The sequence below is a fragment of the Triturus cristatus genome, chromosome 4_1 (assembly GCF_964204655.1).
Source record: "Triturus cristatus chromosome 4_1, aTriCri1.1, whole genome shotgun sequence".
NCBI lineage: Eukaryota > Metazoa > Chordata > Amphibia > Caudata > Salamandridae > Triturus > Triturus cristatus.
Window position 1 is genome coordinate 616,031,503 of NC_140585.1, and position 27,408 is coordinate 616,058,910.

A 27,408-nucleotide genomic window follows, 5' to 3' on the forward strand; every position below is an offset into this window, starting at 1 on the left:
CCCACGCCTGACCGACATCCCATACATGGTCATGCCTCTCTTTGATAACCCCCTTCCTCTGCGCCCCATTGTCCGAACCGATCCCAGGCCATCACCTAGCCCTGCGGATGCAGTTTATTGCCCCTACTGTAAGGGAAACACCCCACATCAAAGGGATTACAGTGGATCAAAGCCCCTACCCCCTGAGACCCGGCCGGTTGCACACATCCCCGGGAATTGGCGGAATGTCCAGCTGCGTGATAGCCATCTCCTACTGTAGATGGGGTGGGGACTTCCACTGTAGATATGTGTGGGAACAAGTTCGAAGTGGGGATTCCGAAGACATTCTTTTATACATCAAAGTAATCTCAAGAATGTGCCATGTACAATAAACCTGCAATAAAGTCATAAACCTGTGTATAAGAGGCCAGGCCTCAGAGATGCAGTTAGAGCACCTCGTGACGATACCTTGCTGTCTGATCTGATGTGTTCTGTTCCGACGGAATAAAACTTTGTTTCCTGCCTTCCAGTCTCCGGCGCCTGCCTCTTGCATTGATAAATTATCGAATGGTATGAGAGGCGATTAACGCCGGGCAATACTTGAAAGGTTATCGACTGAAACTGCCGCTACTATTTAACAATTGGCGTCCCAAGCGTGGGGCCCATCAGAGACATGTGGATCCAGTGGGAGAGGTCCTGACGACAGAGTGAACGACTGCAACGATCGGGAGAGCTCCTGCCCAATAGACCCTCGTCTGGCAGCCGATCATCCGAACTTCACTGGTTCCGAGCAGACCTCTCTCGAGTGATCTACGGTCCTGACTGGGAACCATCAGGAGTGCCGCAGCAATAACGGAGAGTAGAGGACGATCGGGCGCTGGAGGCGGAAGACGAGAAACTGTCCACGCGGTCCGGGTAAGGTCGTGATACACGACAAATTGCGAAATTATTGATAGATTGTTTGAAGTTTTGAAATACTAGTATTGCTCATTGATTGTTCTCTTTGAGATATTCGCTGTCTACAAACGGGGAGGAGTAGAAATACTCTCTCTCTCTCCCTTTGCAGATAGTGAAGGGTAGGTAACGCAGACTTTTGTCCCCGTTGAAACCCGTCGTGCCTATCTTTATCTCCCCACTGATTGATTGTCCGAACATTGATTGTTTTGAAGAATAGTGCTCTTTGAGATATTCTCTGTTTGCAAATAACGTAGAATAGAAATATTCTGTCTAGTCTTTGCAAATAGTGAAGGGTAGGTAACGCAGACTTTTGTCCCCGTTGTAACCCGTCGTGCCTATCTTTATCTCCCCATTGATTGATTGATTGATTGTCCGAACACTAGTTGTTCGATATTGGTTCTTTGGAGGTATTCTCTGCTTACAAATAACGAGGAATAGAGATATTCTGTCTAGTCTTTGCAAGCAGTGAAAAGATAGGTAGTGCTGACTTTTGTCCCCATTGAAACCCGTCATGCCTATCTTCTCCCCACTGATTGGTAGTTGGTTCTGCCCGGACCGCTTATTAGAGGTGGACCATCCGGCTCCACTGGAAGGCACCCCTAATAAGGACATGTTCACTAAATATGGACTAGTCGCCGTAGCTTATAGCAAGCTATGGCATAAATATACCAGGAAGGACCCCGAGAGTCAGTGGCCACTGATGGGATCCTTCGACGACCATAAGATAGAAGTGCTAGAAATGGCTCTGCGTAGCAATAATACGACGCCTACTATGCTTGACAGTATCGGCATGTGGCGCAAAGAAGCAACGCAACGGAAAAAGAGGGAAGAAGTAAAAGCAGAAAAGGAATTACGAAAGGCAGCTCACCTTGCCGCTAGAAAGTTAGAAGAAGAAATAAAGGAGAGAAGGGAAACTAAACTAAGACAGGAGCCCGAAACCTCAGGCCAGTACGCTGTTAGGACCCCCTCTATGCTCTACCCTGAGTTGTCCTCTAAGCAACGAACGAATGACGAATTACTATTAGGTCCCCCAATCATTTACATGCCCCCTCCATACGCACCCTCCCAATCGGTAGTGTAACACCCACAACCCCCAAACACGAGCGAAAGCAGTACAGGGGCCTCGGTCCTCACGGCCTCCGCACCGACCGAGCCTCTTGTACTGAACACAACGTCGGCAATGACGTTGGATGACCCTGAGATAAGAAAGAAAGATTCCACCTGAATGAATCGACTAACGAAGGATGAACGAGCGGGAATCGACAAAATAGTAAAGGCACTGGTGGGATCCTTTTTGACCTTACAAAACTAAAGTAGCGCTAGAAGATAGCCCTTTGTGGGATATATGAAACCAAGGGAAGGAGCCAAGCTCACGGACGAGACGGCCACGAGGTAGCCCGACTCCATTACTCTCGCTACCTAAACATGTCTGCCCTACTGCCCACCCTGCCCAATAAGCATGACAAAATCCTGCACAAACGGAAGCCTGCTGACACCCACCATCGACGTCACCAAACTAGGGCTAGATCGCGCTCAATTGGGCTATGTTATTTTTCCAATTACACAGTAACATCCTTGTGCTCGTTGCCAGATTGCAAATATGTACAAACACTCCAACGAAGTAGTATAGTTATAACATTTTAATAACTTATAGATATAACAAACACACCAACAGGGTAAACAGGTTAAAACACGTTTTTAAACAACTATTTACATGACAGTCTGCTGCAACCTCCATCTCAAAGCCTTAACGTCCACGTGACACCGTCCTCGCCTCTCCTTCCTCGAAATTGCAACATTGGCCTGTTTTGGGCGGTCCTTTTAGTCAGCTCTGGGCAATAAAAAACCATGCCAAATCCATCGACATCAGTGGCGGACGATTGTGCGAATAGGCCGGAGGCTATACGAAGCGCCGCGGACAGGCTTCCCCCACCTCCCCAGGTGGAGGCTCACCAGCAGATGAGGGCACCCCAACCGTCTTAATTCGCCGGCCAACTGAGCTGCACCCTGGCGCTGCACGCGACCACCGGACAACCGCCCAAGCACGGGTTCACCAGGATCACCACTAGCGCCCGACGCGAGGAGTGGGCCCCCGCAGCCAAGTAATCGGGGACCCACCCCGGTGGCGATACCATCCAAACTGCTGTCGTTGCTGCTACTGGAATCACCCCGGTGGCGATACCATCCGAACTTCTGCTGTCGCTGCTACTGGACCCACCCGGTGGCTGTACCGAAGAGCTGCTACTGCTGCTGCCTTTGGACTCCGGCGGTCGGTTCTCCGGATCCAGGCCTAGCCCACCGTGAGGCGGTTCTGGACTCGAAAGCTTGTCTGCTTGGGCGTGGGCCCCACCCTTGACAAAACGCCCCCTCAGCTTTGCAGGGTTTGTGGGAGTCATTGACACTCGACTCCCGCGGACTTCCGGTAAGGACAAACCGCCGCCATTGTTCTTTGCCCCGGGCAGCAGCCACCTTGCCTCCGCTTGGTGCAGTGAGAAAGACTGATTCAAGACATCGGCGGAAGAACCCGCCTGCTGCCCCGACCCAAGAACGAACCACGGCATTGCTACAAGATCCCGGTGACGCCATGCTGACGCAAAGCTGACACTAACGAAGGTTCTCGAACTACCGAAAGGAATTCTGGTCCAACAGCTAATTCATGGAAAGACTTAGACTGTACACTGGCCCGACCTCGCCCCAAAATGGCGCCGATGTAGGAGAGGCCTACAACTCCTTGTGGCATTCCAGTCACGTGGTATTTGTGTTAAAAGGATATGAATGTGATGTTCCCACACATGATGAGCAGAGGGACGGGAAGGGTACTGACCGAGCATACGTACAACCTTACTGATTGCTGACCTACCCATTTTTATTTTTAGCTAAAGATAGTATTGCTCATGATATTCGACGCCTCTCACGCCGTGGCCGGCCTGAACGGTTGTAGGCCCATATTTGTATACTGACATTGTTTTAAATAAAGGGCCTCTTGAAAGAATTACGGAATCAGTGTCATGACTAATCACATAGGTTGATAAAGATTTCTTCTTTTGAATAAATGATTGTTACTCCCAAGCAATAGAAAACAGATAATGCAGTCCCCATTTGCCTGAATCTTTTTGATTAACGGAATTTGTACCCATCACACCTACCTTTTTCCAAGAGTTGTCAAACAATGGTCAACCATAGCTTAAGATATATGCCGAACGCAAGGTATGGTATCTTGCACCTTAATACACGACCGATTGAGAAATGCATGTATGACAAGGGAACCCGAATTTAGGAAATGAATAACTTAGAGCATCTTTGTCTCGGACAAAAAGAATAAGAGGTCTGGGGTATTACCCACTCCTGCGGCTAGCCTAGTACGAGGTAAATAGAACTTTTTCGTGTCTACACGCGCTAAGGTACTTTTGAATACTGCACATCCCCTCCCCTCTTTTTCCCCTCTACAGGTCACGACGAAGCTCCGACTGAGGAATGAAGTGGACATGGACCGCACCTTGTTCAATATCAGGAAAAACATAGACAAACGTTGTGGGGTAGTGCGTAAAGTGCAGACCACCATTGGGAACATGAAAAACTGTATGATATGACTGTGCGTGTGTGCTACGATTATACGGTATGACTGTGTATGCATTTCATGCTTGGGTCACTTGAAGAGAGCGTCACCGTATGATTGAAGTGCTCGTCCATCGACCAAAAGGGAGGAGAGTAAAAAGGTCCAACACCCCCCCCAAGATAAACTACAAAAATACTGAATATACGCGGCATGCTTAGGAAAGAGGACAGGAAAGGAGAGGTCCCCATACTCAGCGTAGCCCTGAGTCTCCGTCCTAAGTTTCTGCGCTTGATGCATGTGCTGTTGCACCCTATCCGGTATTTGTGTGTACGTGATCACCGAATTTATGTCTTTCCCCCGCTTGTGTTTCCTTACATAGAACAGACCCATGCTACTCCATGTTGTGTGTGCACCAAGTGGCCTATTTTCGTACCCATGTCTCTCTCTCTCTCTCTCGTTTTGTGTCGTACATATGCCAAATACCCTACTTGATGCACACGGCTCTCTCTCTCTCTCTCTCTCTCTCTCTCTCTCTCTCTCTTTCTCTCTCTCTCTCTCTCTCTCTCTCTCTCTCTCTCTCTCTCTCTCTCTCTCTTTCACTCCCTCCCTCACTAACAAGCCTTCTTACCCTCTTTCTTTTTGAATAAATTAACGACATATACCTCCTCGGTAAGTGTATAATTGGCCTGGAACACGGTGGTGTTCGAACAAATTGACTGAAACAAAACGACCGTACTTTGCCACGTTACTACCTCTCCTTTCTACAAATATTGAGCTTAATTGGCTGAGAAAAGAAAGGACAGGTAAGACGACTGATGTCTCCCAATTTGGCCCTCATCACGGGGACTATATGTCAGTGGTTTCCGTTTTTTCAGAGCTTTAACAACACCATCTCCACCGCCCAGAATTACCCCCGCCCAATTACCCCGAAATAGAATGTCTAAAGCACCCCGTTCTCCCAAAATAACCCCAGCCCCATACTAGCCGCCTCAGAGTATTTCGAACGAAACAGCTGATGACCTTATTCTCTAATAATACATCGCCTAAACTGATAAAGGGTTACCTATTGTCGCCAGCAAAAATAATGCTTAGCTTATGTTCCTCCCCGAAATGGATACTCGTGAACCCGTGACAGTAGCACCTCGCACTTTCTTTTCATAAACTTAGCAGTCCTCGGAAGGAAATATGTATTAACAAAACTTGTGTTGAGACGAACGAGTCTCTGCCGGAGAAGCCGGTTCGAATTTTTAATAGACTAGAAGGTTGACAGATGTCAGGCTTCCTGCAACCAGTATCGGGCGCAGGAATCGGCACCTAGAGGGCCAGACGATGGACAGGGACACCCACAGAAACTTGCACCACAGCAATGATTAATAGATTAGTAACGCACACACTAACATCAGAGTTAATAGACACCAATCATACAGCAACCGATAAAAGCATGTCCGCAACTACTCGGTGGTTGGGAGAGAGGATGAAGTATGTAAATGTCTTCCCTGCCAACTCTCTAAGATTTTTGTTTCTTGTACCCATTCAAAGATAACCTGCGGCCATCGGAAGAGAGGGGTCGGACGTGACGCACAGCCTGGCTGCGGACCATGGAACATCTATGGCATCGACCAAGGGGGAAGCATCGAAGCAAAAAGGGCGTGAGACGAGGCACCAATATCAGGATGATAAGTGATAGAACGAAGGGCTATATCAAGGCCCCCTGCTCACTGACCAGCGTGCCTGAAGTCCCAACCCATCGGGCCCGATTGATGGGCCCAGTGCTGGAAGATTCTGCTCTCCTTGGTCCGCATTTTGATCCGATCCCACTCCACCCCCTCTTCCCTCGGCATCCCGAAGCACGTCACACCCTTCTCTCTCCCTCTCCCCCTTTTAAATGGATTATGAATTTGACTTAACTACAGAAGAACAAAAAGCAGGTACCCTGTCTCAAAGTACCTATGATGAACTGTGTTAAGGAACAGGACTGTGATCAGAGAACAGCGAATGGTCACACCCTGCCACGTGAGAGATTGGATTTGAGCTGGATCTTAGCTCCACCGCCGGTGCTCAACAGTGCCAACGAAAGAAAAACAACAATAAGAGCTTACCAGTGATGGCTATTCGTAATAGGACACTGGAAAGAAGAACCCATGTTAAGGTTGAAAAATCCTCTCCCAACCACCATTTTATATTAACTATCTTCCTATCGAGTTTTCATGATGTTGCATCAGTCACTTCCGGCTGCACACTGAGAAGTTTAGAAAATCTAACTTTGTATAATGACATTCATACAACACCAGCCATGCACACGACTATACTGACTATCCTTTTGATCCACACGAAGTCTGGGCCTTAAGTAATGTACGAAATATCCCTTGTTTTGCCAGAAACATTTTTGCTTTACAGTATCCTATTTGTGCTCCAACGAGCTCCCTTCCTCCTATCCCTGGGCCTGACATGCGGCGCAGCTGATATAATTTTGTAGGTACTACCTCCTCGCCTACGTTATCAACTGTATGTAACTATGTAAAAATGTGTCAGATTACTCCTGCCTGCCCTAAAAACTCTGTATCTCTAAGGAATGTATGGAAAACATTAACGATATTATAGCTGGAGGGTTAAAGAAGGTGAAATGTCGGCCAGGCAAGCTGGCCAGATATGTTAAAAGGGAGGACTGTGGAAATTTAGCTTGTAAACTGAACATTATCTGCGCCATCTTGCCTCTCCTCAGCGCCTCGCACAGCGAACGCACGGCCGCCATTTTAGGCACCCCACTCTCTCCCCCGCTCATTGCCGATCGTCAGCGCGTTCCCCTGGTGCTGCAAGCATCCCCCGCGCGCCGGCCACCCCCGCTCTCTCATACACGGGCCATAAACCCTCTCCTTCTGCGCGACCCTGTCATGGAACCACATCCCACGCCTGACCGACATCCCATACATGGTCATGCCTCTCTTTGATAACCCCCTTCCTCTGCGCCCCATTGTCCGAACCGATCCCAGGCCATCACCTAGCCCTGCGGATGCAGTTTATTGCCCCTACTCTAAGGGAAACACCCCACATCAAAGGGATTACAGTGGATCAAAGCCCCTACCCCCTGAGACCCGGCCGGTTACACACATCCCCGGGAATTGGCGGAATGTCCAGCTGCGTGATAGCCATCTCCTACTGTAGATGGGGTGGGGACTTCCACTGTAGATATGTGTGGGAACAAGTTCGAAGTGGGGATTCCGAAGACATTCTTTTATACATCAAAGTAATCTCAAGAATGTGCCATGTACAATAAACCTGCAATAAAGTCATAAACCTGTGTATAAGAGGCCAGGCCTCAGAGATGCAGTTAGAGCACCTCGTGACGATACCTTGCTGTCTGATCTGATGTGTTCTGTTCCGACGGAATAAAACTTTGTTTCCTGCCTTCCAGTCTCCGGCGCCTGCCTCTTGCATTGATAAATTATCGAATGGTATGAGAGGCGATTAACGCCGGGCAATACTTGAAAGGTTATCGACTGAAACTGCCGCTACTATTTAACACTTCTGGGGCAGTTACTTCACAAGGGGCAGGGGCAGTTCCCTTAGAAAGCTGACCCTTACCTTTAGTCTGGTGGGGGGAGGACTGTTCCTCACCCCCTATGCTCTCTGTTTGTGTGGAGTGATCCATAGTTTCAGGCTTCACTCCCCTTAATTTCTCCTGGGGTGGAGGTGAGGCCCTCAGGGTCTCATCCACTCTCTCAGGGATGCCTAACATTCTTAAATGGGCATTGTGGTCTACCTCAGCCCAGGCTGAGATTTCCAGATCATTAGACAATCCACAGGCAAGGTTGGGGACACTGCCACTCTCTTTGGGCCAGGGTCCCCTCCCCAGCTGAGATTTACCACTGCCATGGGATGGTCTATCCTAATTCTATCAATATTGGTCACCTGGTAGCTAAACTCAGGTAAAAGCTGTTCTAGGGGCACTAGTCTCTTTGTCACTATGGTGACACTAGCCCCTGTGTCCCTGTAGGCCACAGCCTTCTGACCATTGATCATGGGCTCTTGTCTGCACCTGCCCAAGATATTGGGATTCATGGTAAAGTTGGCAAACCCCATGCCACCATAACAGACTAGAGTTGCTTGTGTAGGGGACCTGGTTAGGCCAGAGTCCACCTGAGTTCCCCAAGAAAACCCAACTAAGTTTTTTGGGGATTACTACTGGTAGTAACAGGAGGTGTTGGAGCTGCAGTGGGAGGAACATTTTCCTTATTGCCATTCTTTGGACAGCTGGAGTCAGTTTTCCAGTGTCCAGGTTGCTTACACACATGGCAATATGGTTTCTTATTGGAAGAGGAAGGATTTTGGGACCCACCCCCAGAACTGGGTTTTTGGGGCCCTTCAGGGGACTTTTCTATTTTATTATCCCCACCTTTCTCTTTGGGCTTAGTGGAATCTTTCTTCTGGTCACCACCTTGGTTCTTGGGCCTAACCCTGGTTCTGACCCATTTGTCTGCCTTCTTTCCCAATTCTTGGGGAGAGATCAGATCAGAGTCCACCAGGTACTGGTGTAAGAGTTGGTTTTGACCATTATTAAGGATCTACTCTCTCATAATCAAATTATACAATCCTTTAAAGTCAGTGACTCTATTGCCAACTATCCAACCCTCCAGAGCCTTGGTAGCACAATCTACAAAGTCCACCCAATCCTGAGTCTGTGCTTTCTGGGTGTCTCTGAACTTAAACCTGTATTGTTCAGTGGTTAAGCCAAACCCATCTATTAATGCACTCTTCATGGATTCATAGTCATTAGCATCCTCTTCTCGAACAGTGAGGAGCTTGTCTCTACCTTTATCTGAAAAGGAGAGCCACAAGATTGCTGCCCACTGTTTCTGGGGGACCTATTGAACTTTACAGGCCCTCTCCATAGCAGTTATCCATTTGTGGATATCATCACCACTCTGGTAGGGAGGAACAACCTTGGACAGGTTCCTATGGTCTGGAATGTAATCTCTGCCTCTAGGGACACTGTTGCTGCCACCAGGGGTATCTAACCCCTCCTTCTTAGAAGCTCTTTGGAGCTCGAAGGCTTCCCTATCTAAGGCCAATTGCTTGGTTCTGAGGGCAAGCCTAGCTTCCTCATACTGGAGCATCTTGAACCTTCTTTCAGAGGAGGACTCCCTGGGAAAGTTGGAGTTCCTCTGGTGAACAGATTCTCTTCCAGAGTGGTATGAATGGTCAGAGTCCCTTGAAAGGGACCTAGGCCTTTCTCCCACTTTGTCAGTTATCTTAGGGAGAATTCCTCTGTTCTTTTCAGACCCTTCTGGGTCTGGCCCTTCAACCACAGACTCCAGGTCATCTTGATTTTTATCATCAGACCCAGAGACTATGTTTGACCCACTCCCTGATGTAGACCCACTTGCTCCTAGAGCTTGTCTCAGGTCATCTGCTACTAACAGATCTATCAGGTGTTGTGATGAGGGACTACTGCCCACCCTCAGTTGTCTTTCAAAGCATAAGGCCTTCAGTTCAGTGTAGGCTATATCTTTGTACTGAGATGGGGTGGACCCACTGGCTCCACCTTGGTGAGACATACTAGTGTTGTGCAGTGTTGTACTACCTACACTAGTTGAGGCCTACTGGACATAGCTTGAGCTGTAGCAAGGGTGTGCTTATCTCTTCACAAACAGCTCTAAGTTCAGTAGAACTTATTGATACTAGCTTGACTTTTATATGTACCTTGAGTACCTTTAGTGGTTTTCAGTTAGTAATTCAAATAGAGGTTTTCTGGTAAAACAATGGCAAGCTGGAATCTCACACGCTGCCCACCAATGTGAGAAGTTGGCCTGGCATATGCTGGCCACTAGTTATAGTGGCCACCTTGCACCAGTCCAATTCGACTCTTGGTAGATAGGTTTAAGACAACCTTTTAAAGAAAGCTATCCTAGTGGTAGCTGTGGAGAGCAGCCTTCAGGCTAAGTCTCTGAGGAATGTAAAGCAGCTTGTTTTACCTTATAATCTCTTGAACTACCAAATGAAAAGGACACCACACAGGTATATATATCAAATATATATTTATTTATTCTTAGATACACTCTACTAATCTCTTTATGAAATTAGAACCCAGATACACATTCAAATGTCAACACTTCTCAATAAATTAAGCACAAATATGGCTGTAGCCCTAGGGGCGTACCAGACCATGTACTAAAAAAATGGTTTAACAAACTCGACTTGCAAAATGAAAAGGCCTAGGGCCTTGGGAATCACTGGGGATTCACTTCTGCAGTGTTAGCAGGTAAGTAATCAGCCCACGGGAGACGCGTGCAGTGTCTAAACACAGCCGCGGATTTCCTATAGGTTTCAATGGTACAAGTCTCGGTTTGTAATTTAAAGTTTTAGGGCACTTCGGAAAAGTCAACAAGCAAGCCACTTACAGGGTAAGTATTTCGAGGGCCAACACACACTTGGGCACCGGAGTGCACGAGTTACCTCACCCACGGAAGCCGGGTGCATAGGTGTCTTTTGGTGTCGGGTCGCGATGCTTTTTTCAATGGGGACCACTGAAGACTTGCTGCTTGTGAGGACTGGAGAGGTGTCCGCTGGAATCCGAAGATGGATTGAAGTTGAAGAGGACCTAAAAATTGAGGGGACAGAGTTCAAAGTCACTTGCCTGTGACCGGTGGCCAGCAGGATGGATGACCACTGATGTCGCGTCGCTTCAGGTCGTCGATGGTGATTTGTCTCTTCGATCACGAGGTCCAGGAGAGATCGACGATGACCAGCAGCTGGATTCAGAAGGTCCCACAATGTTTGCAGCTGATGACGGTGTCGGCAGCCAGATTGGAGCCAACAAGCCTTGGCAACTGCAAGTCTTTTGTGGAGTGAAGATTGAAGATGGTGCAGACCAGCAAGGTCTGAGGGACTTACCCAGCAAGGGTAAGTGAGGGCAGGCCTGGAGCAACTAGAAGAGCCCTTGAAGTTGATGAGAAGTTGATGAGTCACTAGCCAACGGGCAAGCAACCGCAAAGACGCCTTTGCAGGAAAAGTTCCACAGGAGCCCACGGTCACTCGGTACAGGGTAGGCCGCTGATTTTCGATACCAGACCTGCTAGGGACTTGGACTATAGATGGTTTAAAGCACAAGTTCGTAGAACGTTGTTTAGGGTTTGCACTCGAAATCAGTGCATGGTTCCCTGGTATTGCTGTTCCTCGTCACTCGTGGGGTCCAGACGCCACAGCTTCACTGGGGACTCAAAATGGCCGTCGAGAAGTCAGGAAATCTGCTTCAGGGGATGCAGGGACTTCGGACTCCAGCGGGAGCGGTGAAGTTTGCAACCATTGATCAAGTTACTGGTGCCTGCCAAGCAGGGGAGTCACTCCTTGACTCCAAGGGAGATTCTTCAGTCTTCCAGAGATAGTGGAACATCGAAGGGCCAGGATTCTTCTTTGTAGAGCGTCATCCAGGTGTAATCTGAATTGCATCGGCAATGCTTGGTATCTTATAGTGAAGATAGGGGAGGGACTAGCTCTATGACCACTCCTCTAGGAGGGTCAGGGTAGTGGGTGGTTACACCCACTACCCTTTATCCAGTTTCGTGCCAGAGCAGGGGCAGGTAGCCCCTGAACCGGTTTGAGCTGGCATATGCACAGAGGAGCCTACTGCTCCCCCATGCAGGACTTCAAAGGCACATTAAGAGTGCACCCACCCAGCTCCAGTAAACTAAATCCTGTCTGGGAGGTGGTAACACCTCCCTGTGACAGGATACCCTTTGTTGGACTTCCTCCACTGCGAGTTTCGGTCAGCAGCAGGAGGGCAGCCCGGTGTCTGTGCTGGTGGCATCCATTTTGTGATGCCAGGGCTCTAGAAGATTTCTACCGTGTAGTACAGTGGGTACATGTCGTCCCCTCTAGAAGGGTGGGATCCTACTCCCACACCAGTTACTGGTGTGGGGGTAGGATTCCAAGTTGTTTGACACCAAACACAACATGTTTTGATGCAGTCATTCCAAAGTTAGCATTTACCGCGAGGTTATAATGCACTTAAGAGTATATGGTTTAACCGCATCCACAAACAGCAGTAGAGAATAGACTCTGCTAGCTGCAGAGGGGTCCTGCTCAGGCAGAAGCACCCCCTCACATAGTAAACCAAGCACCCTGCCCTCAGGATTGTTAGGGCCTGCTAGAGGGGTGACTGATAGGTTTATATGTGTGTGTATGGAGAGATATAGGAACCTACACCTCAGTGAGGAGTGCTAACACTACCTCACACAGGCTGCAGTAGCAGGCCTGTGGTGTCAGATTGTGAATGCTTCCCAGGGGTGGCATAATACATGCTGCAGCCCCTGGTAGGCCTGTGAAGTACCAATGCCCTAGGTACCTAAGGTACCATATACTAGGGGCTCATAAGGTACCACAGTATCCAATCACTAGTGCATCTAATATGCACACCAATCATTTAAGGGAGTAAGCAGATAGGCTGGGGTCCTGGATAGCAGGATCCCAGCCAGACTAGTCAAAAACCATTCAAACACCAGGAAAAAAGTGGGGGCAACCATATAGTCAGATTCCACCTTCCTACAACTTACATATAAAGAAAGATAAGACTATTTTCCTCATACAATAATTCTACAATTTGTATCCTGTACCTTGGTGAACACCCTTGGTGAAGCAGCCAAACTGAAGGGCATAACCTATAACAGGTCAAGAACTCTGTTTACCATAAACCACAGGAACCTGCATGAACTGGGATTTTTTTAACATGTGGAAACGCACATCGCTTAAATCCAGAGATGAAAATAAATCACTGGGTGGATGAGAGGAATGACTGACAGAAGGGACACCATGTGAAAAAAAGTCCAGTAGGTCACAACTAGGTTGGCATATGTCAGATGTGTAATCCCCATCATGAACAGAAGGGAATGATAACCCTTTCCCTGCTCCTCCTCTGGACCTTGCCTGATTACCCTCTCCTCCAGGAGTGATCACACCACTGCCTGAAGAGCTCCTGTTTTCACTGGGACCTGGAACACTGGAGTCTAACATAAGCCAGGTAGAGATATATAGTCGAACTATATGATAGGCCCCAAGGAAATAAGTTGACAGGCTCACTGTTCACTTGCACTTCTAGCGAAATTCTACAATTGACCTCCCACATGCAAGACTGTGGAATATTATCCATGTCTGGATGCAGCTAATGGTCTAAACCAAGGTCTGTGATTTGTTATAGATAGGAACCCTTACACGTCTGTTGCCCCATCCATGACGGGGCTGTTGTGGTTGTTGCTGTAGCTGAAGCTTTTGATGTTGATACTTAGAAATGAAAGATCACCCAGATCATACGGACTGAAAGGGCTGCAACATCTTCTTCTTCTCCTTCATCTGCTTAAGCAGGTCATTCAGGTCATGGGCAATAAATTGAGACTTATAAATGGAAGATGATTGATAACCTTTTGAACCGCTACCATTTTCCAGAAATTCACCAAAAGGTGACAGCTTGAAGCAGTGGCATCCTCAGAACCAAAATAGTCACAGATCCAAAGCCCAGAGAAAGAAGGATCTGACAGAAACCATGAGATTAGTTTAACGGATGTCAGCAAATAAAAAAGCTGTTCCCTTCCTTAAAGGCACCATAATGTTCTTAAAAATCTTGCAACAGCACATGAGCTTCGTATGCATCATAAGATGCTTCAAAAATCATGACTGAAAAGCTAGTCTCCAGGGTTCTGGGATGATATCTTTTTGGGAAATGCCCCCCTCTGAAGGGTTACCTCAAACTGTTTGCCTTCCTCCTCATCTTTTTGCTGAGCTCTTTTTGTTGGCCTTAGGATTCTTAGCATTTACCAATGCTAACCAGTGAAAAAGTGCATGTGCTTCTCCCCTAAACTTGATGACATAGGTATATGCCTGATTGGCATATTTGTTGTACTGGTAAGTCCCTTGAAAAGTGGTATACCATATACCCAGGGCCTGTACTTCAAATACAACTAGTGGACTGCATCACCGATTGTGCCACCCACAGTAGTAGCCTTTCAAACCTGTCTCAGGCCTGCAACTGCAGTGCCTCTGTGTGCAGTTTACTGCCACTTCGACTTGGCATTTAAAACTACTTGCAAAGCCTTACACATCCCTTTTAATACATATAGGTCCCCCCTAAGTTAGGCCCTAAGTAACAATAAGGCAGGATGCTATGTAAGTAAAGGGTATGTACATTTCTGTTCTGCATGTTCTGGTAGTGACAAATAGCCTATTTCGTTTTTCACTACTGTGAGGGGTACCCCTCACATAGGTCAGCATTGGAAATTTCCTAATACACTTTAAAGCTGTAATTCCTGATTAGAAAGGAGTAGCTAAATCATGATTAATATCTTTGGAATGGTAATGAAAAATCCTCTTTAGTGATAACATTTTATTTGACATTACTATTTTAGAAATGCTACTTTTAGAAAGTGTACACTTCTCTGCTCTTAGGTTTTCTATGTGTGCCTCCAGCCTATCTTCAATACATGTCTGGACTGCTTGTGCATTCCCCCTAGACAGCCATAGACACAGGAAGGTGAGGCTCATCTGCATTCTGAGCAGTCATCTGGATGATGGGTCTTCCTGAGCAGGGAGGAATAGGAGGGGCTGACATTTACACTCCAATAGGTTGTGTCCTGTCCACATACAAAGCCCCCCCCCCCCGGAGGACTGGGTTGAAAGGGATCCTTGTGCACTTCAGAGAGCTGCTTTGAAGTCACCCCCTATGTCAAAGGCACATTTGGGTATAGGTACTGGGGCTCTGCCCATACCAAATCAGTACACTACCTGACCTGGGAAGAACTATGCTGGAGTAAAGACTGCTGTGCTGTAAGGATTGTAACTTTGCCTTGACTGGCTGTTCTGAGGCACTGCTTCTCTGCTTTTCGGAGCTGCCCTTCTGCTGGCTGATCTCTGCCCTGCTGAGGACAAAGACTGGAACCCATCTCACTTGAACACAGATTGACTCCTAGAGCCTGTTGGATTACCACCAGTTTTCTGAAGTCTCAGGGACACAAAAGACTTCCTACAATCCTGCTGGTGCTTCTGGGCTCCACAATCTGCAAGTCCTGCCCTTGCTTAAGGTGACCCCTCCAGTCCTGTGCCTCAGAAGTGAGTTCTGCAGCTGTTGTGCTACAAAAGCGACACATCGTTATCTTTGGGCCGTTCGGAACCGACTCATTGCCCTTCGATGCCGATGCAGAAACTGTTTGATGACAGCAATTCTACACCCTGCGTGGCCCAATGACAACGTTCTGCCCAGCTCAATGATGATGCATTGCCTGCACCTCAATGGAGCTCAACGACGACACAGCTACCTGACTGTGTGGAAAAGATCGACTAATCGTGTCCTCAGCGTCAACGCCTTCCTCCATCCAAGGTACTTTTTCAGAAAGACCTGCGTAAATCTCGTAGCCAGCCTGCCCTCCATCGTGGTCAGCCTGAACTTTGGATTTACCCTGGTCCCTCGCAACTATGGCAACCTTTTATCACTATTGACTTTAAAGCATTGTTTACATATTTCTTCTGTAAAAAAATCATATCTTGTCTTCCACTGATTGGAAATGTCCTCTATTGTTCTAAACCTGAGCCTGTGTGTGTGTTGCACAAATACTTTACATATTGCCTCTTTAGATAAGCGTGACTACTCTGTGCCAAGCTACCAGAGGGGATCACAGATTATCTTTTAGTGTGTATCTAGTTTACCCTGACTAGAGTGGTGGTTTCTGCCTTTCCTGGGTGCATACCTCAGCTAACCAGAAATCCTATTTCCATTCCAAACATATCTCTTCCGACGAAAGGAAGAGCTCTCAGTCATGCTGTCCAGAAACCAATTCAATCTCATTTATTCTTTATTTCGGTCACACGGACCATAAAAGGGTTACAACATAAAACAACTCATGAAGATAAAATACATTTGTAATTTACAATCAATTGACCAGAATATAAAACAATCATTCGTTTGATGATGACTTAATGCATTGATTACGGCTGTGCCACATTGATGTTAAGAATTTTGCAACTGCAAATACAATTGGGGCCGAAAAATCTCTTTTCAGGATCCTATAAGCAGGAAGATAGCGCCTGAAACCCAGATTTTTAAGTATTGAAACGAGCCAGTAGTTTCTTGCTCTTCTGTATGCTGGACAGAAGATTATGTGCAAGTCACACTCCCTCGCGTAGGCACAGGCTGGGCATTGTAGTGAAGTCTCAGAATTTGTCCAGCGAGCAGTGTGCACTTTGAGAGGAAGGGTGCCATACCGCCATTGCATAAAAAGCTTCCTAGTAAGCGGGGGGCCAATGTTATCATATACAAGCTCCTGGAGATATGAGTCTTTTGTCCCCAAGAATTTACCCGTTAGGGACCTCTCCTCAGTGTTATTAATGTGAGTGCACAAATGATATTCATAGTAGGATTTTGATAGGGACTGTCGTGAAGTTCTAGGGCAGGTATTTTCTGGATCAGACCATAGATTCTGTCTGCCTATTGCCTCACATGTTAGTTTAATATGTCTGAGCCAAGGGAACCGTGCAGGATTACATAGTCTCATGATTTCCTGAAGCTCAGATCTGTAATTAGACAATTCTGGTACCGACCATAGTTTCCGCCAATACAATAGGGGTTTAAGGCCCAATTCTTCTGTGATTGGTCTAAGGCCTAAATCCAATCTCAGTGGTAAAAGTGGGGTACTAGGCGGAAGGCCCGTTAGTTGCCTGATAAAATTATTCTCAGTGACCTGCATGGTCTGGGTGGCAGAATGCCCCCAAAGTTCAGCTCCATAGGTCACTGCCCCTTTTGCCTGCATTCTATAGATTTTTAAACGAGGGGAAAACGGCTGGTAAGACAATCCACAGGACATCCTTGCCAATCCTCCTGTCATTTGAGTTAATTTAAGTCTCGCCCTGGTGCGATGCGAATCCCAGGTCATAGACTCATTTAATGTTATCTTTAAGTACTCAAATGTAAAGACCCTCTCCAGCCTAGAGGGCCCAAGAGTAGGATTTGCGCGTGTTTTCGGGGGGGGGTTGAAGATCATGTACTTGGTTTTAGAAGCATTGATCTCCAACCCCCGAATCGCACAGAAATTTGCGAATCCGTCGATGATCCGTTGGATGCCCATAGGGGACTTGGAGAGCAACAGGGTATCATCTGTAAAAAGAATAGCAGGTACCCCCGTGCCTCCAAGCCTAGGAGCATCAATATTTTCCAGTGCATTCAAATGGCTGATCACCCCGTTGACAAAAAGGCAGAAAAGAGTCGGTGCCAGCACACAACCCTGTCTAACCCCCCTGTCAACGGGGAAACGATCAGTAAGGGTGCCCCCCCTTCCAAACCTCACCCTTGCGAAATTACCCAGGTGCAATCTTCTTAAAATACCTAATATATCATTTGGGACACCCAGATCGTCCAGGACGACCCACAATTTATCCCTGGGCACTAAATCAAACGCGGCACGTAAATCAACAAAAATCGTATATAGAGTGCCGCCCTCTATTAAAACGGTCTTCCAGTGAATGCAATTTAAACTAAAAATCTGGTCAATGGTAGAGACTTTTCTTCTAAAACCAGCCTGGTATGTGCTCATAATGTTCGATTCCTCGATCCAGTCTTGTAGGTGATTGAGAATGAGTCTGCCAAATAGTTTTTGGGAGACATCAATAAGACTGATTGGTCTGTAATTGGCTGGGAGCAGAGGCGAACCCTTTTTAAAAATTGGGACAATCTCTGCGCCCAGCCAAGTGTCGGGCAGCTCCATGCCCTTTAGAATAGAATTAAATAAAAGCAAAAAATAGGGTGCCCAGACTTCGGGTTCCTGTTTGAATAGGTCTCCCGGCAGGCCATCCAAACCTGGTGCCTTTCCTGACGCCAGACCCATGATAGCTATTTTGACTTCTTTGAATGAAAAAGAGAGAGACAAAGCCGATGGTATGTCTGTTTCTACCTGGACAGGATCCGCTCCAGTCCCCTCAGGTGACATATATAGGGACTGAAAATGGTCCTGCCAGGTCTTGGCTGAGATGTTAGGTTCAACTGCAGAGACCAACTCCTCTGAACCTGTGTTTACACAACGCCAGAATTTTTGTGAGTCTCTGCATGCCAAGAATTTCGTTAGTTTCTCCCATTTTTCATGTTCCCATTCAAGTTTTGCATTCTTGATTAGGGATTTGTATGCCAGTCTTCGTTCGCTAATTTCTATCCGACCTTGTCCTGTCTTAATTGTAGAGAGAAGATCGCTTTTAGCCTTCCTACATGCAGAATTATACCAGGAGGGACCGGGAGTGAACCCACAGGCCTTTTTGGATTTACTGGTTAAAATTCCTGATATAGATGTGATAAGATCTGCATGCAGCTGGCCCAACTTAGTAAATGATCCCAGCATGTTAGATTGGGTGTTTAGGACTTGGGCCTTCTCTAGCATGGGAGTAAGTAGGGTGTATAGCTTAGGTAACAGCCCTTGTTTGGCTACTAAGTTCTCCCATTTTATTCTGCGTCTATTATTTGAGAGAGATAGCCCCACAACAGGAGGCTCCCTATTCTTTTCCCTAGGTTCCAGACCGGAGCAGTGTAGCTCAAGCTCCAAAGCATGATGGTCACTATCTTCTCTTGGCAGTATGCGAAAATCACTTAATTGTGACCACAGGGCCAGTGGGACCAGAATGTAATCAAGACTTGATGTTTTGCCCTCTCTGTGGAAGGTGCATTTCGGAGGAATATCTGATGGTAGCCTTCCATTACAGGCCCTGAGTCCGTGTTTAAGAGTAAGAGATGTGATTTGCACCGCCAGAGGAGACCACACTCTTGGGGCCGGTAGCTGGGAGGGTGGTATAGACCAGGCAAGATCCTCCTCCTTGGTCAAACCATCCAATGGACCCATCAGTGGCTCGAAATGACAGTTCAGATCTCCACCTATTATATAAGGGATGCCCTCAGGAATTGTATTAAGGGCAAGATCGAGCTCATCGATAGTACAAGATTCTTTCGAGATACTAACTGGCCTCGAATAGACATTTATTACCAAGAGGCGATGCGAACCTGGCCACTCCAGTAATACAGCCAAAATATCCTCTGAATTTACTAGCAAAGGGGCAGCCCTACAACCTAATTCTGTGGCTATCCAGATTGCAAGACCACCAGAAGGGCGGCCTTTGCCACTCCATTTAGCATTCTTAGAGAAAACGGCGAAGCCAGTGCGGGTAAGATCTTCCCTCATCCAGGTTTCTTGGAACAGACATATATTCTTGTTCTCTATGAAAATGTTCCAAGCCGGGCAGTTTAATTTATTGGACAAGCCCGCCACATTCCAAGATAGAATATTTAGAAGGGGGGCTGAGGTCCTCACAGGGTTAGGAGATGTCTGTACAGTGGCCATAGGATGGACCTTCAAATTAGCAGACGGTTCATCCTGTGCTAGGCTCCCCAATACTGCACCATTAGATAGAATGGGAGCCACCACACAGGATTCCAGGTCGATTTGTGTCTGCTGGGGTCCATTGTTCTGTATAGAAGTAGCTAACTGTACATCATATGATGAGGGCCTTTTACGATCCAAAGCCTCACCAAGGCTTTGCCTACCCAGTCAGTCCACCCTATCTAGGTGACTAAACCTGTTATATGTGGGAAAATAATTATCCTCCATGATTCTAGGGTTAGAGTAAATTTTATTTACATTGGGTCTCCACCTCCGATCCCTACTGCTAGTAGGCACGAGTTCCCAACCCCCTCCCTCCCCCTCGTGCCCCACCAAGGGGTAGAAAAAAGACAGGGGGAGAGTTTGAATGGGCGACCCGTGCATATTCCGAGGCCAGCTACAAATGTACTTGACAGTTGCAGGGTCCCTGAAGTTGATCACAACACAGTCACCCTGGATAGACTTCCTAGTGGTGCCTACCCAGGGGACTCTTCTTACCATAAGGACCTCGCTATGTGTGCCCTCGGGCAGGGGTCTATTGATGGACAGCCAATGAATAATCTTGTTTTTTAGTGCACCCTCTGGCTGGGGGGATTAATTCAGGAATACCTGCCAGAATCACCACATAAGGGATGGCCTGGGGTGGAAGATTAATTATCTTGTGCTGAGGATCCATCATTGGCGCCTCTGCAGGAGGTGCGACCGAGGCTTCTTGGCGAGTTATGTTTACACAAGTTGGATTAGGTAATGGTGGATTCTCTAATGCACTTACAGGGGATTCTTGTATTAAAATGGGCTGAGGTGGAAATGGGCCTTTTTGGGGGAGGGGCTCAGATTTATTCTCCCTCTCCTTGCTAGTCTTGGCCCTAGATACCTCCTTCCCCTCCGCTGTGCATAGAAGACCCGTGTGGATTTTCAATAAAAGTGATTCTATCTTGGAGATGCGATCCTTCAAGGGATTAAGAATTTTCCTTAGGAGGACTCGAATGTCCAAGAGAGAGGGTGGCTCATTCCCTGCTGGACAATTAAGACTGGGGGATAGCTCAGACGTAGTTAGAGCGGGTGATAACCTGTTTTTCCCGTATTGGCTCGGTGTCTTAGTTTTGGAAGTCTTGTGAATCAACTCATTCTTAGGATTGCGTTTGAGAGTATTCACCTTGCGTCCTCCAATTGAGCCAACTTTTTTTGTAATTTTCCTTTTGGGAATTGCTCCTTCCCTCGTCCTCTGTGATGAGTCTAAATTAGAAATGGGGCACTCGGTAATTGTATCACCAATAGGGAGGGTTTGAGTAGCATTCGAGGGAAGTGATGGTGGCCTGGTACAAGGGAGAGGTAAAATGCTTAGCTCCGTGATAGCGGACATCTCGCAATCAGTAGTATTTGGAGTAGGACTGCACAGGTCGGCTAATTTAGGAGTAACATTTGACCCACTAGAATCTACCATTTTAGGAGCACCAGTTTGTTCAGGCGTGGTAGCAAGTGCAAGGGGACCCAGTGAAGATCTTCTAACCCAGTCAATCTCTTTGGATATTCGCCTTTCAAGAATGGATATTTCATCAATTATTAATGAGCCGGCTTTGGCAAAATAAGTGTCAAGAGTACCTTTAGCCGCTCCTACAGCCCGGGAGGATCTGCTTCTAGTTTCTCTGGCCGACATTCTCGTATAAGTCTTCCGATAGTAAGTGCTGGAATTTGTGATTCAATGAGGCCTTGGCCATGCCTTGGCCAACCTCGAACGGCCTCAAACGGCCCGCTCTTTGCCCAGTCTTCGCCCCGCTCTTCGTTCCGCGCGCGTTCCGCTGGCGCGAATGTTGCTGCGATATACGTAAGCCAAAATAGCTAAGGGGAGTGGCTGGGAAGAGGACCCAGCTGCGCCGATGGTGCTCCGGGCGCTAGGGAAGCTGGTCCTCGCAGTCCCGCCCTCCTCAGCATGCAGGTCCCAAACAGGCGTGGAGCGAGGCAAACAGGAATCAAAGCACACAAGAGCCAAAAGTCAGCAGCAATTTATGACAACGAGCGGCCCCCGCGATGCGGGGGCCGCGAGTCGCTGCGCTGGTCAAGGGGAGTGGCTGGGAAGAGGACCCAGCTGCGCCGATGGTGCTCCGGGCGCTAGGGAAGCTGGTCCTCGCAGTCCCGCCCTCCTCAGTATGCAGGTCCCAAACAGGCGTGGAGCGAGGCAAACAGGAATCAAAGCACCAATTCACTTTGGGAATAGAAGGAAACTCCGTTTCAGACACCTCAGATCTGTGATGTTTGGTATGGAAGTGGGGAACCCCTGAATGTTCCACTCTTTCCTTTTGTCGACAGTAGAAACTTGATAGCCTGTGGAGTGGTAGGGCATCAGAAGAATGCATTCCGTACTGACTAAACAAGTCTTTGGGAGCATATTCAGGAACATCAAACCCAAATAGGCCCAAATATGAGACACCACTTCTTTCAATTGGAAGTTTTGAGCATATTGTCCCTTAGCAATGGGTCCACAGGATTGTAAGGATCTTCATCCTACACCCTGCAGTGTTCGGCATTGGCTGTTGCTCCTAAAGGACAGCAGCTGCATCAATAATTAACTGAAGGTTTGTTCTGAAAAGGGTGAAATGAAAATCTCCAACATAAGTTGCAGAAACAGGTTGTCTCAAATACAGGCTGCAGATACTGTCCATGATCTGTGCGCACTGTGTGTGCCGTAATGATGAGTCATACATGTGGTGAGCTCTGTCAGACTTTTATTTAGAAATAGGTTTTGAGGCAACCTTTCAGGCAAATTAGAAGAACCCCCATGATACAGTGAGGCAGACCTATAGAGCATGTCTGCCCTCCTCTGGAAGAGTCATATTTCCTTGAAGACCATGCCAAATACCTAGACTCTCCAAGTTTGCTCACACAAGCCTATATGGATGTAAAAAGGGAAGAGCATTGGTCTCCCATTCAACTGGCCTGTTACTGGCCCATGGTCTCCCACCCAACATCTGCTATGCCTCTGCCCAGCAGAGAAACGGTACACATGGGGGTGTCATGTCCAGACATAAACTGTAAAAAATGAAATAAACCACCAGGCAATAAATCAAAACATGCATATGTATTCACATTTAAGGAAACCTTCCTGGCACCCCAATGGGTGCCTGCTTCGATTGAGACAAGATGTCTAACTGTAAGTGAAAAGCCTGGCATGGTGAGGTATGGAAACCTCTGATACATGCTGATACTGATACAACAGACTGATACATTGCAGGGAGTGGAGCAGTCTTTTTTCAAGTAGTTTGAAATGGTACATGTTCCAAGGCACACTACCTCAAACCAAAAGGACAGGGGTACGAAACATGGATGAGGTGATAATGCATGTTTTCTTTACTAAAATAAATTCTTGGTTTGAACTTTTGTCTTATTAATACTTCCTTAATCTCAATTGTTCCAATTAGAAGTGATATGTGTATAATGCTATCTTTACATTTCTTGTGTTAGCTTGCCACTTGTCATGTTTGTCTCAGTTTGGCTAACCAAAATTAACAAAGTGATTTCCAATGAGTGAAAATCATGATGCTGATTTGCTGAGATATTTATTATTTGTTGTGCACTAAAAGCATAAAAAACATAAAACTGTATGAAATCAAATTGTATCAATGATGCAAGGACTTTCTTGGCAGCACAGATTAAAGGTCTTTGGTCAATTACTTTAAAATGTCACTGAATTATTAGATTGGTAGACAGGTTAATAGTCACATATGGTGCCTGCTTCAGACACTCTGTCCTTACAATCGCAGAGAAGAATGCTTATAGAAGCTCTCCCACACTCATTCAAACATATAAGAATTTGGGTTACTGGTTGAGGGGGTGAAACTCTACTCAAGCAGGAACCACAATCCCCGTCAGGGTGAAACAAAAAGCAAACAGCAAATTAACCTGTGCTTAATCCCTTGGTAGCTTGGCACAAAGCAGTCAGACTTAACTTAGAGGCAATGTGTAAAGTATTTATGCAGCACTTCAAACAGTAATAAAGTGAAAACACAAGAGAAATGCCACACCAATTTAGGAAGATAGAGTAAAATTTGATAAATTAAAGGCATGATCACAACAAACATCAGCCACTGCACATTGCAAAAATCTCAGTAAAGTGAAACTGAACAGTGTCTCCAGCACCATGCCCCTTTCAAATGCATTCCAGATCCTTCCACTGCAAGCCCGCATGCCAATTTCCTAGCAAAGCTGACGGTGGTAGGCAGCAATGTGCCAATAATTAGACCACCATTTTCTTGATCTAAACCCGGGCAGTGAGTGCATAACATCTGGCTGTTTCCGTGACTTCTTCAAGGTGTATAGGGTCTGGGAAAACCTCCACCTCCCCTTTTGAGTGACCAACAAAGGTCGTCTTCACCATACACATCACCTTTTCCTGCCAGGGAGCTTTCCAAACTGCTTGGAAGACAACTGGGTGAAACTAACCACATTTAGGGAATAGCAGGTGATGAGTTTGGTGCCTGCCCAAGGCTCAAGCTTCCCTTTCCATTTGGAAAGAAATTGCTTTTTCCATTGGGGTCAATGTACTAGTGAGGACGATGACTGAGCCCTGGAAATACAGGCCCATCTTACAGAAAATTCATAAGAAGGCCAATGAGTTAACTCACTTTCATTTTTTAACACAGCCCGCCCACCGCTTGTCAAAGGAAAGGTGGGGTAAATTATGAAACACAAATGGATAGAAAGGCATCTTAGCATAAAAAAGAATAAATGTAATTCTCTAAGAGCCTTAATTCGCAACCTGGGGCCACAGCAAGAAACTCTTCCATAGAATCAAACGGAAAAACGCTGCCATTCATACCCCCAATGCCATTTTTAGGTCTCGCCTAGCAGCGCGCATGCACTGCACTGCGAGACTTATTGTAAGGGGGCTTCAAAAAGCTCACCACACTTTCGTGCGTGTGTGGCCTATTGCTTGCGGTTACCCGCACAGGCGCCATATGTTTTGAATTATTGTGCCCAGACGCATGCACAATAATTCAAAACACATGGCTCGCTGTAGCGCACGTGCGCACCACTCGCTTGCTTGTTATAACTTTAGCTCCACACTACTCTTCAGGACGAAGCTGGAAGAGTCATGGCATTGTTTGCATTCCTTATGGGCCACGTGACACCCTGTTGCTTCACTCCCCTCTTCCAGCCCACCCTCCCTGGATGTTCCAGCAGCAGGGGATGGGGCTTTCTGCCCCTGCAGGCTTCTGCTGTCTCCCGGTCCCTTTCTCCAGTACTTTCAATGGAGAATTTGCAGTGTATGTACCTGCCGTAAGCTCAACTGCTGGCAGTGTTTGCCTTATCAATAACATTGCTGTGCTCCTTAGAAATGCCAGCCCCCTTTGCTTGCATTGAAGTCAGGTAGGCGCCCCGCAGCCGCCGTCTCCTGATACTTACTCCCCAGAATATATGGCACTGTCTGTCCCATTGAAGCTATAACAGCGGCGGTGGCTTTAACCCCTTGAGTGCCCCGCCCTTTCCACGCCCTGTGCCGGGCGTTTCATTAGCGGGCGGGGCTCATGACGAGATAGTCTCGTCATGGGCACAGCGCAACCGTGGCCCATGACGAGACCATCCCGTCATGGGCACTCAAGAGGTTAAAGCGTCAGTACTTGTTTCACATTCCATCCAATTCCACCTTTCCTGCCCTTTCATCTTCCCCTGAATATTTACTCCCTCGGATTCCTGAACTAACCTTGTTCTATTTATCGCCAACAAAATACACTTTCGACTGGTGTCGGATCTGTTTGTTTTTCTTTGCAACTTTAGAAAGCAGGTGAATAATTTTAGAACTATTGCTTTTATGTTGTGAGTCTTTTTTCCTCCATGATTGACGGTATTTTCTACTACCCTTACTTTTAACACGTGGCCCTACCTATTACCTGTCAGTGCTCCCACCTGTGCATATTTGTATTTGCATTCATATAGCACTTAGCGCTTACTATGCAACTTAGGCAAAGGGCACGTTGCATTTTAGTTCAGACGCCAACTAGGGTGCAACTAGCAGTGGGAGGCAGAAAAAACGACACAGTTTGCCCTTTTGTGTGCCACAGCGGTGCTCGCTGCAGTACTGTTTTTAGGTATGTTGCTTTTATGTTATGATTTGTTATTTTGAGCTGCATCATGTGAAGTTACAGTGGTCATGTCACTGGATTTTCTGCAGATCTCATCACAGCCCAACTAAATATGCAACTAAGTGGCTACTGGAGTACTAGCAATCTAGCGGAAATCAGCCAGGCAACAGATGGGTACTAAATGAGAAATTATGTATACTAGTGTATTATCCACCTTGAAACTCACCAGACAAAGCCTAACCCCACAAAATAAAGCCATATTACTTGGCCCTATTAAGCTTGTGCTTGCAGCATAGTGATGCAAGGGAAGGCTTTAATAGCATGACAATGCGTTGTTTTTTCCTGTTTAACCCCTGGCTCTCCTGCTCCCGCCAGTGCGTACAAAAAGCGCTCCAAGACTACTTCGGGACGAGTCTGCGCTATATAAAACTGCAAGAAAAGCTTTGTGTGTGTTTGAGGACAGGCCCCCAGGGAGCTCCAAGTCCTGGCAAATCAAGCAAAAGCTTATTGCTCCAACTGGGTATGTCTGTGCCTTCCATGCAGTGTGGGGTTGACAGAACACAGAAGCGAATCTGCACATAGCAAACATCTGGTCCGATGCCTTCTAGCAGTTAATCAAGGTATCAATACATTTCTGACAAAAAAATTATTATTACTAATGTGCTTGCATATTCATTGATTTGATGTTTTTTTTGACAGCATATGAAGTGTCTCCCGCCATTGATTTGCCCCAAACTTTAATATCTTAAATGAGTAATGTAATAGATAATGTGCTGCCTGTCTAAAAACTTATAAGGTCCCAAAGGCGAGACCTGTTGGCTATGCCAATGCTTGTTATGATAAGGAGGACACCGGCAAACCATATGGATGTGCAAAGTCAAGTTGTTTTCTTTGAAATACTCATTTCCTGTCCAATCTATGAAAATTGCACAAAGTACCTGTTGTGGGAGGGTGGTGAGTCTGGGCTTATGAATGAAAAACAGGAGTTTAGCAACCATTTCTAAGTTTGAAAGGTTTTAAGTCGCTCACAATAGAAATCTTTACAAGTTATGCACTGCAGTATAAAATGAATGTGTTACTGCCAACTAACTAATGTTCGCAAGAAAACACTATGCATGTGGGGAGGCGCATAAGAAGAAAACATCTCACCAAACTATGGTTAGGCCTATGATTGGGAACTTTGAGTAACTACACTTGTGTACTAAAAACCTACCATAGCTCTAGTCAAGACTAGAATATGGAAATGCTTTATACCCCAGGCCACCGACTTCCAAATAAAAAGACCCCAAAAGAAGCAAAACACATCTGAGAGACTCCTTTTGGCCTGTAAACCATGAACTAATAGCAGCTCACCTCAGGAACCTACACAGTCTCACAGTAAAAGCTAGAATCTCATTCCAAATTCTGTCTCAGATATAAAAGCACAGAAGACACCGCCACCAAATATCTG

At 46.7% G+C, this 27,408-nt stretch overlaps 1 protein-coding gene across 1 annotated transcript in view; it reads right to left on the minus strand.

The window, feature by feature from the left end:
• PTPRQ (protein tyrosine phosphatase receptor type Q) overlaps positions 1-27,408 on the minus strand; it is a 1,724,016-nt gene that overhangs the window by 272,453 nt on the left and 1,424,155 nt on the right. The window lies entirely within an intron of this gene.